Source organism: Scyliorhinus torazame, chromosome 7 (genome assembly GCF_047496885.1).
Source record: "Scyliorhinus torazame isolate Kashiwa2021f chromosome 7, sScyTor2.1, whole genome shotgun sequence".
In the NCBI taxonomy this organism is placed as follows: domain Eukaryota; kingdom Metazoa; phylum Chordata; class Chondrichthyes; order Carcharhiniformes; family Scyliorhinidae; genus Scyliorhinus; species Scyliorhinus torazame.
In genome coordinates, this window is record NC_092713.1 from 19,546,537 (window position 1) to 19,561,826 (window position 15,290).

The following is a 15,290-nucleotide window of genomic DNA, read 5'->3' on the forward strand; positions in this document are numbered from 1 at the left end:
GACAGCGGTCTAAAGCCGGAGAAGCTCAATTTGGACGCTCGGTCGCTGGAGGCCACTGAAATGTTTTAATACTGGCTCCGGTGTTTTGAAGCCTATCTGAATTCCTCAGAGACTGAAGTTGACGGACCTCGCAAGCTGAGCTTACTAAATGCCCAGGTGGGCCATCGACTATCCTCCATGATCGAGAAAGGTACGACGTACGAAACGGTGCTCGAAATCCTACAGAAGCGCTTCGTAAACGAGGTACACGCCAGACATTTGCTCTCGACCTGCCGCCAGCGCTCCGGGGAAACGCTAGACGAATACTCGCCAGGAACTGCGACCATAAAGAGGTGACGGCAGAAGTCCCCATGAACTTACACATTCGTAATGCTTTCTTGTCCGGTGTCCGATCCACGTACATCCGGCAGCGGCTCCTAGAAGACGGGGCAAAGGACCTACAAGGCACGGTAACGCTCGCCTCTTCTCTGGAAGCGGCCCACCATAATCTCCGCACGTACTCCGCATACCTTGCGAACCCCTCTCAACCCCCTCCAGACGCTACAGGCCTGCGCCGCGCGGCGACCCGCTCACACCGGGGGCCCCCCATGCTATTTCTGTGGGCAAGATAAGCACTCGCGCCAGCGTTGCCTGGCCCGCTCCGCTATCTGCAACGAATGCGGAAAGTAGGGGCACTTCGCAAAAGTCTGCGTGGCTGGGCCCAAAGGCCAGAAACAAAGGTCTCATCGGGCCCAGAAATTGAACTCCCGGGACCACAGGCCCCGCAACATGGCCGTGCGGCGGCCGGACACGCCTACTTCCGACGCGTCATCGGCCTTGTGCACGTCTTGGGGCGGCCATCTTGGCGACGGCCATCTTCAAAACCCAACATGTGCAACCGACGGCGGCGGCCATTTTGCGAGTCACAATCAACCGAGGACTCTGACTGCCCGCAACTAGGAGCGATCCCGCTCGATCAATCTCGGCCGAAGCGCCTGCGAAAGTCAATGATGCAGGTTCAAATCAACGGCCGCGACACCCCCTGCCTTTTTGACTCTGGGAGCACGGAGAGTTTTATCCATCCAGACACGGTAAGATGTTGCTCCCTGTGCACCTATCCCGCCTCCCAAACTATCGCCCTATCATCTGGGTCTCATTCGGTCCAAATCACGGGGTATTGTGTCGCGAACCTCGCGATTCAAGGCGCCAAATACGCCCGTTTTAAACTTTATGTCCTCCCTCACCTCGGCGCCCCCCCTGCTGCTCGGTCTGGACTTTCAGTGCAGCCACCGAAGCCTGACACTGAAGTTCAGCGGACCCCTGCCCCCGCTCACGGTATGTAGTCTGGCAACACTCAAAGTTGCACCACATCCCTCTTCGCGAACCTCACCCCCCCGACTGTAAGCCCGTCGCCACAGCAGTCGGCGGTACAGTGCCCAAGACATGACTTTCGTCAAGTCAGAGGTTCAGCGGCTACTAAAAGAAGGGGTCATAGAGGCTAGCAACAGCCCTTGGAGGGCACAAGTACTGGGAGTCCGCTCCGGAGAAAAACAACGTATGGTGGTGGACTATAGTCAGACCATAAACCGCTTTACGCAACTCGATGCGTACCCACTTCCCCGCAAAGCAGAAATGGTGAACCAAATCGCCCAGTATGGAGTATTCTCCACGGTCGACCTAAAATCCGCCTATCATCAACTCCCTATCCGCCCAGAGGACCGCCCCTATACGACCTTTGAACCAGCCGGTCGGCTTTTCCACTTCCTCAGGGTCCCTTTTGGCGTCACAAATGGAGTCTCCGTTTTCCAAAGGGCGATGGATCAAATGGTGGACCAGTACGGCTTACGGGCTATATACCCGTACTTGGACAACGTCACCGTCTGCGGCCATGACCAGCAGGAACACGACGCAAACCTGAGGAAGTTCCTCCAGACTGCCCGGGCCCTCAATCTGACATACAACAAAGAGAAATGCGAGTTCCACACAATCCGGCAAACCATGCTTGGCTACGTCGTGGAAAACGGGGTCCTAGGCCCAGACCCCGACTGCTTGTGCCCCCTTAAGGAACTTCCCCTCCCCCGTAGCCTCAAAGCACTCAAACGGTGCCTTGGGCTCTTTTCCTATTACGCCCGGTGGGTCCCCAGATATGCGGACAAAGCCCGACCACTCATTAAGACCACGGTTTTTCCCCTGACGACTGAGGCTCAGTCGGCCTTCAGTCATATCAAGGCCAATATTATCAAGGCCGCCATGCACGCGGTGGACGAAACCATTCCCTTCCAGGTAGAAAACGACGCATCAGACGTCGCCCTGGCTGCTACCCTCAGCCAGGCGGGCAGACCAGTAGCGTTCTTCTCCCGAACCCTCACCACCTCGGAAATTCGACACTCTGCAGTCAAGAAGGAGGCACAAGCCGCAGTGGAGGCCGTGCCGAACTGGAGGCACTACCGTGCCGGTAGGAGGTTCGCCCTCGTCACCGACCAACTGTCGGTCGCCTTTATGTTCGATAACGCACAAAGGGGCAAAATAAAGAATGATAAAATTCTGAGGTGGAGGATCGAACTCTCCACCTACACATACGATATTACATATCGTCCGGGGAAGCTCAACGAGTCCCCAGATGCCCTGTCCCGCGGCACGTGCGCCAACATGCAAAAAGACCGCCTGAGGGCCATCCACGATGACCTCTGCCACCCGGGACCTACCCTACCTACCTTAGTCCCACAACCTACCTTACTCCACCGAGGAGGTCAAGAACATGACCAAGGCTTGCCAGATCTGTGCGGAGTGCAAACCGCACTTCTATCGACTAGACAAGGCTCGCCTGGTAAAGGCCTCTGGGCCCTTTGAGCGACTAAGTGTGGACTTCAAAGGGCCCCTCCTGTCCACCAACCGCAACATTTATTTCCTCACTGTCATCGATGAATTCTCCCGCTTCCCCTTCGCTGTCCCCTGCCCCGATATGACCTCGGCCTCCGTAATCAGGGCACTGCACAGCATCTTCACGCTGTTTGGTTTCCCCGCTTATATCCACAGTGACCGGGGTACATCGTTCATGAGCGATGAACTGCGTCGATATCTGCCCAACAAGGGCATCGCCTCGAGCAGAACGACCAGCTATAACCCACGGGGAAACGGGCAAGTGGAGAGGGAGAACGCGACTGTTTGGAAGGCTGTCCTCCTAGCCCTACGGTCAAGAGGTCTCCCAACCACCCGCTGGCAGGAGGTCCTACCCGATGCCCTACACTCCATTAGGTCTCTCCTCTGTACGGCCATGAACGAGACCCCCACAACCGTTTGTTTGTCTTCCCCAGGAAGTCCACCTCTGGGGTCTCGCTTCCACGTTGGCTGACGACTCCGGGACCAGTTCTACTCCGGAGGCACGTGAGGAGCCATAAGACAGATCCGCTGGTCAAGAGGGTCCAACTGCTGCACGTAAACCCTCAATACGCCTACGTCGAGCGCCCGACAGCAGGCATGACACCGTTTCCCTGCGAGACCTGGCACCCGCTGGCTCGCCCACTGAAGCCCCCCCTTCTACCGACGCTCCCCTCCCCGCACTGGCTGTCGACTCCGACAGCGCACCCCCCATAGCGCCCCCCCTCCCCCCAGCCGGCACCAGCACCAATCACCCTAGTCACCCCGGATACTCCCCCTGCTTCAACGCGGGCAAAGGCTCAGACAACCGTGCTCCCGGATATACCATCACCGAGGACAATCGTATCCACCGCACCACCACCGGAGCTGAGAAGGTCAACACGGACAATCAGACCACCCCCAGGGCACTGTATATAAGGTAGTGTTCAGTGGGCAGCGTGCAGTGAGCACACTTCTCGGCAGCTGTCTGGTTCACTGGTAATTAAAGCCTTTGAATTATTAATCTTCTCTCCTGAGTCGTAATTGAGGGTATCTCAGAGAGTGTGTGGGGAGCGGAGTGCTCTCTCGGCAGCTGCAGCTTGCCAGCCTCTCAAGTGCCGTTCCCGACCCCAGCGAATCATACCCCGGCCTGCGTTGGAATTGCAGCAGTTCCGGGGGGTTGAGTGCTGGCCCATTAGCGTGTCCTGGATGGCTCTGGCAGTCGCCCCCCGCCCCCCCCCATTGGGACCATGGAAACACCCCATTCAGTCCCAGCGTCAACACTCACAGCGGGATTCTCTGCCAGCCGGATTCTCCATTGCCCACGCGCGGGTTTCCTGGCGGCTTGGGGTGGCCACAATGGGAAATCCCATTGGCAGGTGACGAGAACGGAGAATCCCACTGCCGGCGATGGCGCGCCACCGAGGAGCACGCGGCTGGCGGGACGGAGAATCCCACCCACAGTCTCTCAAACAGTCCCGCCATTGCACTGCTTCAGGTAAGCATGTCATAAAAGTGCAAGACACTCTTTCTTTAAATCGTGCTGATTTTGCTGATTCTGTGCAGAATCCTTTAAGATGCGCATCTGCAAACCAATCTGAAAGGAATCATGCAACGCAATAAGCCAGTTGGGCACAACAAATAAGTTAGATGAAGCTTAAATGCTGGGGATGTCCTCCTTGGAGGAGTTTGGGAGGAGATTTGATAGAGCTGTTTATTTCTACACTGAGCTACATTGGACTGGGAGGTAGGATGTAGAATTGTCCCTGTAGCGATATCAAGGTTTTGATGGCATTTGTCCTCCCCTCTTGCAAATCTTCAGGGCTGACTTCACAATTTCTTCCTGAGCTGATTGTCTTTTTATTCTTTCAGTGGATGGGAGTGTCGTTGGCGAGGCCAACATTTATTGCCCATCCCTATTTGCCCTTGAGAATATGGTGGTGAACCCCCTTCTCGAACTGTTGCAGTCAAAGAACAAAGATCAAAGAAATGTACAGCACAGGAACAGGCCCTTCGGCCCTCCAAGCCCGTGCCGACCATACTGCCCGACTAAACTACAATCTTCTACACTTCCTGGGTCCGTATCCTTCTATTCCCATCCTATTCATATATTTGTCAAGATGCCCCTTAAATGTCCCTATCGTCCCTGCTTCCACTACCTCCTCCGGTAGCGAGTTCCAGGCACCCACTACCCTCTGCGTAAAAAACTTGCCTCGTACATCTACTCTAAACCTTGCCCCTCTCACCTTAAACCTATGCCCCCTAGTAATTGACCCCTCTACCCTGGGGAAAAGCCTCTGACTATCCACTCTGTCTATGCCCCTCATAATTTTGTATACCTCTATCAGGTCTCCCCTCAACCTCCTTCGTTCCAGTGAGAACAAACCGAGTTTATTCAATCGCTCCTCATAGCTTATGCCCTCCATACCAGGCAACATTCTGGTAAATCTCTTCTGCACCCTCTCTAAAGCCTCCACATCCTTCTGGTAGTGTGGCGACCAGAATTGAACACTATACTCCAAGTGTGGCCTAACTAAGGTTCTATACAGCTGCAACATGACTTGCCAATTCTTATACTCAATGCCCCGGCCAATGAAGGCAAGCATGCCGTATGCCTTCTTGACTACCTTCTCCACCTGTGTTGCCCCTTTCAATGACCTGTGGACCTGTACTCCTAGATCTCTTTGACTTTCAATACTCTTGAGGGTTCTACCATTCACTGTATATTCCCTACCTGCATTAGCCCTTCCAAAATGCATTACCTCACATTTGTCCGGATTAAACTCCATCTGCCATCTCTCCGCCCAAGTCTCCAGACAATCTAAATCCTGCTGTATCCTCAGACAGTCCTCATCGCTATCCGCAATTCCACCAACCTTTGTGTCGTCTGCAAACTTACTAATCAGACCAGTTACATTTTCCTCCAAATCATTTATATATACTACAAACAGCAAAGGTCCCAACACTGATCCCTGTGGAACACCACTGGTCACAGCCCTCCAATTAGAAAAGCATCCCTCCATTGCTACCCTCTGCCTTCTATGGCCTAGCCAGTTCTGTATCCACCTTGCCAGTTCACCCCTGATCCCGTGTGACTTCACCTTTTGTACTAGTCTACCATGAGGGACCTTGTCAAAGGCCTTACTGAAGTCCATATAGACAACATCTACTGCCCTACCTGCATCAATCATCTTAGTGACCTCCTCGAAAAACTCTATCAAGTTAGTGAGACACGACATCCCCTTCACAAAACCGTGCTGCCTCTCACTAATGTGACTTAGATGCTTGGCCACTCAGTGGCAACTCCTTGCAATGATGCGATACCTTCTGATGTCAAGAATATTCCATAGAACTTGATGTGGCAAGTGGGGATTTGAAATTGAAGATGGCTAAGATCTCCTGAGAGGGTGGATACAGCCTCGATTTAAGGCCTCATCTGAAAAGCAGCACCTCTGACAGTGTAGCACTCTCTCGGTACTGCACTCGGAGTGTCAGCCCAGGTTCTGTGCTCAAATCTCTTGGAGTGAGGCTTGAACTCACAACTTTATGGCTTAGAGGAATGAGTGATGTCACTGAGCCATGACTGGTATTGTTAAATGTGAGAAAGGTCAATCCATCTCCCTCAGATTAGACGGGAGAAGCCTGTCCAGGGTTTTCTCTCTTATTCATTCTCCAATGGCGTTGGCAGGAAATGTGCCTGATGTAGAAGGAGAGGAAGATCATGCTCAACTAGGATGGTTGTTCTGAGAGATGAAGTGGGAAGTGGAAATTACTTGGGGTGGGATTTTCCAGGCCTGCCCACTGGCAGGATCGTCCGGTCCCACTGAAGGTCAATGGACTTTTGGCTGGCATGTCACTGGAAAACCGGGGCCTCAGACTAGACCAACCCCCTCAAGCAACCTGGGATCAAACCAGGACCAATCCAGGTCTGTGATTCTCAGCTAACTTCTCTGATTCACTCTATTTTAAGCTTCAATCGTGGCGGCCTTCTCCTAGCAAGTGTTCTCAGATTCTGGGCAATACTGGCCGGGCGAAGATTTAGGGCGAGATCTACCCTCCGCGTTGCGCCGGAAAAGCAGCGCAGTCCGGTCGGTGGATACTGGGAGATCGTTTTTCCGGGATCCGCGAGTTCTAACACAATCTCGCGAGATGTCACAATGTGAATCCCGCCCACACCACTTTCTGGCAAATCTGCATTTTAGAGTCTGACAGCTAGTCATTCTAAGATCTACCCAAGGCGTGGGATCGAACTCCCTCACGTTGGAGATCGTGAGTGAGTGCCGTTCAGTGCTGGTCCCCACAAAGGCATGATGGAACAGCACTAGGGGGAAGTCTCCCAGGAAAAAGGAGGCCCCCGGTGCGTGTCCTCTGGGTAGGATGGCACCCTGGCAGTGCACTGGGAACTCTGGACCTGCCTGCTTGGCACCCTGGCAGTGCCACCTGGGTGCCACCCTGGTGGTGCCAAGCTGGCATTTTTTTTTGCAATGGGATTTGACCATGAGGTGCCACGCGTAGGTATGGGTGGGGGGGGGGCATGTGGACCTCCTTGTCGATGAGTAGGGGCTTGGGGAGGGGTTCAGGGGTCATGTCGGCGGGTTGAGAAATCAGGACGTCATTGAAAAATTGTGTCCCGATCTCTCCCTGCACGGAGGAGTTCCAGCGGAGCGAGTGGGACAGAGTGCGGTCTCGGCCTTGCATTCCCTGCTGAGGCCCCCAGTCTACCTGCATGGCCATTCGATAGCATGGTGTTTCCCGGCGCTCGGAGCGGTGGGAAACACCACACTAATCGCACTACGGGACTTCATTTCCATTCGGCTACATTGTGCTCTTACTGACCATCTTTTTTGAAATAAATTTAGTGTACCCAATTCATTTTTTCCAATTAAGGGGCAATTTAGCGTGGCCAATCCACCTACCCTGCACATCTTTGGGTTGTGGGGGCGAAACCCACGCAAACACGGGGAGAATGTGCAAACTCCACACGGACAGTGACCCAGAGCCGGGATCGAACCTGGGACCCCGGCGCCGTGAGGCCAGAGTGCTAACCCACTGCGCCACCGTCCCTGCCCATTTATTGACCATCTTGAACTGCCCTGAGAAGACGGTGGGCTTTCTCTTTGTTGTGGTGCTGGGTTCATGGTGACGCTAAGTGGTAAAATTGCTGTTTTATGGACCAGTGCTGAGGAAGCCACAGCCACACACATGCAAGCCAAGGCGGTGTGTGACGTGGGAGGGGAACCTGGAGGTGATGCTGTTCCCCTCACTTGACAGCTCCCTCCATCTAAGGTGACAGCAAGGACAGAGTAGGAAGGCTTCGGTGAAGTAAGTTGCTGCATTGAGACCTTGCAGCCAATAGACACAAACACAAGGGAGGACGGAATATTGGGGCCAACAGGAAAGTCATCCTGCTGCATCCTGAGCAGTGCCGAAATGCTTGAGCACTGCTTGAGGAGTAATGGTTATTCCATCACATTCCTGACTTATTTTAAGGGACATTGTCACAGATTCACAACAAATTCCTCTCTCTCCCTGTTTTGTATCAGGTTGCCATCTGTTAGAATAACAGCGAGCGCTTTGTTCTGAGTGATTTAAATGGTTCCACAGTAACAGTATAATTTCAGGGCTGTGTTCTTGATATTTACTTGTATCAGCAATGCCGCAATGTGGGATTAACACATCTCCCGGAAGGAAGGGGAAAAAAGTGTTAGTGAGTCATTGACCACAACAAGTTGCTTTTCTTCAGAAGGCTTTCTTGTCCTGATCTTTCACTGGCTTCCTGGCAGGCACAATGACTCACCCATCCTGTGCAACAAAAGCGTCCGCCAGCCAGAAGATGTACCTTGTTCAAGAATCCAGAGCCTGGGAGTCACAGACTCATTAGCATTTCATGACTCTCTCTTTACTTGCAGTGAAGACTCCAAGAGTTTACTGTTGTTAAATTTGCATGTAAATTCAGGGCACGCTCGAAGTTGGAGAGCGGGTATGCGAAGTTGACTGAATCCTGGGAGGATTGGCACTTATGATTCAGACTGCGGAGAGGGAATAAGAAAATGTCTCTTGCTGCAACCTTGCTTCGTGCTGTCGAACAGACAGCTGCACAGAGCATGAGAGAGTATTCATTTTCTGCTGCGGGGGTGGGAGAGGGTGGGGGGTTGGTACCATCCTCTCCAGAGGGTGCAGTTTAGCAGGAGCTGTGATTAATTATTTATTTTCTTTCGCTGCCGTTTAGTTGGGACCAATATATTCGGGCGAAGACTGCCTTTTTTTACAGCGAATTTTGAATCGCGATCCTCCTGCTCGCGTTTGCGATTTGTCAACATACAGCAGGAGAACGAAATCTTGGAACATAGAACATAGAAAAATACAGCAGATGCTAAATGTTAGTCATGAACTTGAAATGAAAATGAAATGAAAATCGCTTCTTGTCACAAGTAGGCTTCAAATGAAGTTACTGTGAAAAGCCCCTAGTCGCCACATTCCGGCGCCTGTTTGGGGAGGCTGGTACGGGAACTGAACCATGCTGCTGGCCTGCCTTGGTCTGCTTTAAAAGCCAGCTCTTTAGCCCTGTGCTAAACCAGCCCCTCGGTTTTTGTTGTAAGATTTTAAGGTGATGACTAAATTTAGATCTTATAAAAAAAGAAGCGTTTGGATGAAATAATGGACTGAGAGGTGTGGACGGACATCAAATCATCATGATGTCATTGGGATTGTGGTAAATAGTGGAAGCGAGTGTAAATTTTGAAGGGGCAAAGTGTAGGAAATTTAAGTGGATGGGATTGCTACACTTCACTTGACAGGTTAAACTAATCAAGACTGTGTCGCTGGAAATGAGAGATGGTTTTCAAAGGAAGAATTGCATTTATGCAGCATCACTCACATCTGCAACTAGGGCAGCACGGTAGCATTGTGGATAGCACAATTGCTTCACAGCTCCAGGGTCCCAGGTTCGATTCCGGCTTGGGTCACTGTCTGTGCGGAGTCTGCACATCCTCCCCGCGTGTGCGTGGGTTTCCTCCGGGTGCTCCGGTTTCCCCCCACAGTCCAAGATGTGCAGGTTAGGTGAATGGGCCATGATAAATTGCCCATAGTGTCCAAAATTGCACTTAGTGTTGGGTGGGCTTATGGGGATAGGGTGGAGGTGTTGACCTTGGGTAGGGTGCTCTTTCCAAGAGCCGGTGCAGACTTGACGGGCCAGTTGGCCTCCTTCTGCACCCGAGTGCATGTTACAGGCTATTAAGTTGGCGGCACGGTGGTACAGTGGTTGGCACTTATGCCTCAACGCTCCAGGGTCCCAGGTTCAATCCTGGCCTCAGGTGATTGGGTGACTGTGTGGAGTTTGCACGTTCCCCCTGCGTGTGCGTGGGTTTCCTCCGGGCGCTCCGGTTTCCTCCCACAGTCCAAATATGTGCAGGTTAGGTGGATTGGCCATGCCAAATTGCCCCTTATTTACAAAAGGTTAGTGGGGTTGCTGGGTTAGGGTGGAGGCGTGGCCTTAAGTAGGGTGTTCCTTCCAAGGACCGGTGCAGACACGATGGGCCAAATGGCCTACTTCTGCACTGTAAATTCTGTACTTTTTAAGTACAGTCACTGTTGCAATGTGGAGCACATTGGCAGCCAGCAAGTCGCCACGAACAGAAGTCTAATATTCGCCAGAAAATCTGTTTTTAGTGATTATAGTCAAATTAATTAATTGATTCGTTAAAGGATAAATATTGGCCCAGGCACTGGGATGAACTCACCTGCTATTCCTGAAACTGGAGCTTGTTTTTTTTTACACCCATCTGCAAGGCCATCCAGAAATTTAGCTTGGAACATCTCACTTCCAACAATGTGGCACTCCCTCAGCACTGAGGTCTCAGCCCAGGTCATGTGTTCAAGTCTCGATAGTGTGGGACTGGACTCACAAATTTCATTACCCAGAGGCAAGACTGAACCGCAGCTGACAAAAGGGACCAGATTTGGGGATTAGTGCCACGTCATCGGACCACAATTGTAAAATGGCATTGGAATGGCAAGTGACAATAGAGAGGTGGTAACCGCTGGAAAATTTCCAGCTGTCTGTCAGGGGAGTAAAACCTTAGATATACAACTTTGAACAACTGGACAAAGACTAAAATGACTGAAACCATGGCTGGCTGTGACTCAAGCAAAAAGAACTTTCTGGCATTTAGAGATGCTGAGTCCTTGTTATCTCTGAAGAGGGGCTAATGACTCCAAATCCAAAGGAGTTGTACAAAGGCCATTTACATTTCTAAGGCTAATACTGGCCCATGCAGACTACCATTCTGAGAGGGCAAAGGACGCTTAAACCCATTTTGAAACATTTGACAGCTGAAACATTACCAATCTCAAGAATCTGGATTAAGGAATATCCACTCTTCGTCCAAACCAAAGTGGAGAGGTGGGAGTCACATGCCCAACCCCCCCCCCTCTCTCCCCCACCGCCCCCCTCCCCTCCCCCCCCCCCCCCCCCCACCACCACCAATTCCCATGCCCCAAGTTGGTGGAAATTGTTTTATTGCCTTACGGAGCTGCAAAACACAGATGTCTATCTTCCATCTAGCATGCAGCAACTCAGCACCAGCGCTCTGGCCAGGCTTAATCACCTTCCCTATTTCAACTGGAACTTCTGAACTTCCACACCGGCACCCACCAGCTTAATTCTTCCCTACATGCCCATCCCATTATCTAAAGGATAGGTGAATTATCTAGCATCAGTCTTCAACCTGCAGATTCTGTGAAGGGATACACCATTGCACTTTGATTCTGGAGTCTGGACTCACGTGAAACAATAATTTACGAACGGTTGGGTGGAGCCTGTGTTGAACTTCCCTCATCTCCAATGTGGGACTACAGTTGACATTTAATCAGCTAATACCTTGCAGTTTATGAGTATAGAATCAGTAAGTATCCTGTTGCTAGCTAGCATCAATGTGTCAATTGGGTCATTTTCTTGATAAAGGTTAATAATTCAAAAAAACGTTTGCACCACATAACTGTCATGTAATGGACATCTTCTGGGGGTCTGCGAAACTGTTGAACATACTTTCACTGTGGGTTAACACGATATTAGATTGAAATAAAGACCTATGCCTTGTCCTAACCAGTCTATGCACTCAGCACATGGTGAAGATCTGTGCTGCAGGCTGTGAGCTCTGTCCTACTAGGAGGCTGCAGCTAGAATGAGCGGGAACTCTGATGCCCCCAATCTTTATAGTGCGTGTGCTCTAACTGGTGATTTGCTGCGGTGTTGTGTGTGTTGATTGGTCCCGCTGTGTGTCCATCAGTGTGTGTGTATCTACACCATGATATACTGGTGTATATTATGACATATTCCACTTTTACTGGATGAATACAAAAAGGTGGGAGGAGGGGGGTGGTTTGGGGGAGGTGGAGGGGACGTTTGGGGGGGATTTGGGGGTTTGGGTGTGGAGGACATTGAGAACCCTGTTTGAATGAGTGTATGAAATAAACTAACCCTCTGATTTTACCCTTTCTCGAGTTTGCTGTGGGGATATGAATAGAAAATCGGATCACTCCAAAACCGAGGGGGATGAAATCTGCCACCGCTTATGAAGGCGGAAATCAAAAGTCAAAAACGCCTTTCTGTTTACAGACAAGCAATGAGAGGAGAAATCAGGGCTATCTAAGTTGACCCACTCCTATCTGCAACAAGTCTAACACAGCCCAAGAATAAGGATGGTGGGTCAAATTCTGAGCATCTCACTGTGTGCATATTGGTGTTCTCCGAGCAGCCAATAGGACCTGATTTCCGTGAGCAATAAAGTTAAACGGCAAGATGGACAATTCAATAAGCTCAAAATCAATTCATCCTCAAGATCACTTGTCCAATAACAGAACCACTACCCTATTACAAGTTAGGAGTGGTGCAGTGATTATGTCACTGGGCTAGTAATTCAAAGACCCGGACAGAAAAACGCGAATACGAACCTCTGATGGTTTGTGACTTTTAATTCTCTTAAAATGAAACATAAACCTGTGATCAATGAAAAATAAAATGATCATGAGGGTGCTAGATTATTACAAACATCCATAAAAGCAAATTACTGCGGATGCTGGAATCTGGAAACAAAAATAGAAAATGCTGGACAATCTCAGCGGGTCTGGCAGCAACTGTGGAGAGAAAAGGGACTAAACCATTTCCTCTTTGCAGATGCTGTCAGACCTGCTGACAATGTCCAGTATTTTCTGGTTCTTTAAGGAGTTTGGCAAGGTAGGCGCAGAAACTTTGGTCAGGACTTTTGCATTCTCCAACCCACCCCACCCCCATGCGTATTTTCCAGCCCACCATTGGGTTGCAATGGGATAGAACATAGAACATACAGTGCAGAAGGAGGCCATTCAGCCCATTGAGTCTGCACCGACCCACTGAAGCCCTTACTTCCACCCTATCCCCGTAACCCAATAACCCCTCCTAATGGTTTTGGTCACTAAGGGCAATTTATCACGGCCAATCCACCTCACCTGCACGTCTTTGGACTGTGGGAGGAAACCGGAGCACCCGGAGGAAACCCACGCAGACACAGGGAGAACGGGCAGACTCCGCGCAGACAGTGGCCCAGCGGGGAATCGACCCTGGGACCCTGGTGCTGTGAAGCCACAGTGCTATCCACTTGTGCTACCGTGCTGCCCCTATTAAAGGCTCATCAGAAACTCATCAGAAACTCCTTTACCCACAGAGTGGTGAGAATGTCGATATTGCTGCTGCAAGTGTAGTGGAGGCAATTGGCATTTAAGGGGAAACTGGATAATTACATAAAGTCACATTGAATAGAAGGATCTGCTGACGGGGTCACGTGAGGAGGAGTGGGCTTATACAGAGCATAAACTCCAGGATCGACCAGTTGGGCTGAATTTTCCCCATCTGTGCTGGACATTCTACGTAATTAATGCCCATTGGAAAACGAAGCCAACCATCCTTACCCAGGCCGGCCTATACAACCATGGTGAATTCGAATCTGCCCGCTGAAGAGGCACAGGAAGCCAGGCAATTGCATGAAAGGTCTGTCTCTCGTTCAAGGAGGCAGCCAATCACCACCTTCTCAGGATCACCAGGATGGCCATTAAATGCCCACCCTGCCCGTGTCATCCACAGCACAAGAACTAATTTTTGAATGGACAACAACTCAGAAGGTAATTAACAGGTCAGCAAAAGTAAATACAGAATATGTATTGAGATATCAGGATCAGAGAGGAAGATGGGAAGGTTCAGGTCAATCATAAGGGAGCATTCCCCAATATCAAGATGACTGAGAGCTGCAATAGTTTATCGGAATGAAACTGAAGGCCAGGGCAGTGGATTGGTTCCAGAACTGAGCAGAGACAGGAATGGGGAGATGGTAGGGTCAGTATTCTGTAACATTGTCATCAAAGGAGCTCATTAACTGAAAACTGAATAACCATGTTGTGAAGTGTTATAATCAAGACCGCGACTTATAATTTTGATAACTATTAGAGGAAACGGCAGAGATTCCATCAAACACCGATATCAGATAATATTCTACAATAGGGAGAAAAATGAGAAACCAACACTGATTACAAAAAAGGCTTTCATTTAATAGCACCTTTCACAAAGAGCCATCCAGCCAATGACTTACTTTTGAAGTGATGATGTGGAGATGCCGTCATTAATCTGGGGTGGGCACAGTAGGAAGTCTTACAACACCAGGTTAAAGTCCAACAGGTTTATTTGGAATCACTAGCTTTCGGAGCGTAGCTCCTTCATCAGGTTAGTGAAGAGGTAGGTTACACAAATACAGCATATATAGACAAAGCCAATGATGCACGATGATAATTTGAACGTGAGTCTTTGCAGGTAATTAAGTCTTTACAGATCCAGATGGTGAGACTGGAGAGAGGGATAATCACAGGTTAAAGGGGTGTGAATTGTCTCAAGCCAGGAGAGTCGGTAGGATTTCACAAGCCCAGGCCAGATGGTGGGGGATGAATGTAATGCGACATGAATCCCAGGTCCCGGTTGAGGCCGCACTCATGTGTGCGGAACTTGGCTATAAGTTTCTGCTCAGCGATTCTGCGTTGTCGCGCGTCCTGAAGGCCGCCTTGGAGAACGCTTACCCGAAGGTAAGAGGCTGAATGCCCTTGACTGCTGAAGTGTTCCCCGACTGGGAGGGAACATTCCTGCCTGGTGATTGTCGCGCGATGTCCGTTCATCCGTTGTCGCAGCGTCCACATGGTCTCGCCAATGTACCACGCATCGGGACATCCTTTCCTGCAGCGGATGAGGTTGTTACTTTTGAAGTGTAGTCGTTGTTCTGAGGTTGGAAACACGGTAATTTGCGCAAAGCAAGCTCCCACAAACAGCAATCATGAACTGTTTTTTGCAGTGATGTTGATCGAGGTATTTTCCCTTATTCCTTGACAGAATATGGGCACCGCTACATTTACTACCCATCTCTGATTGCCCTTGATAAATT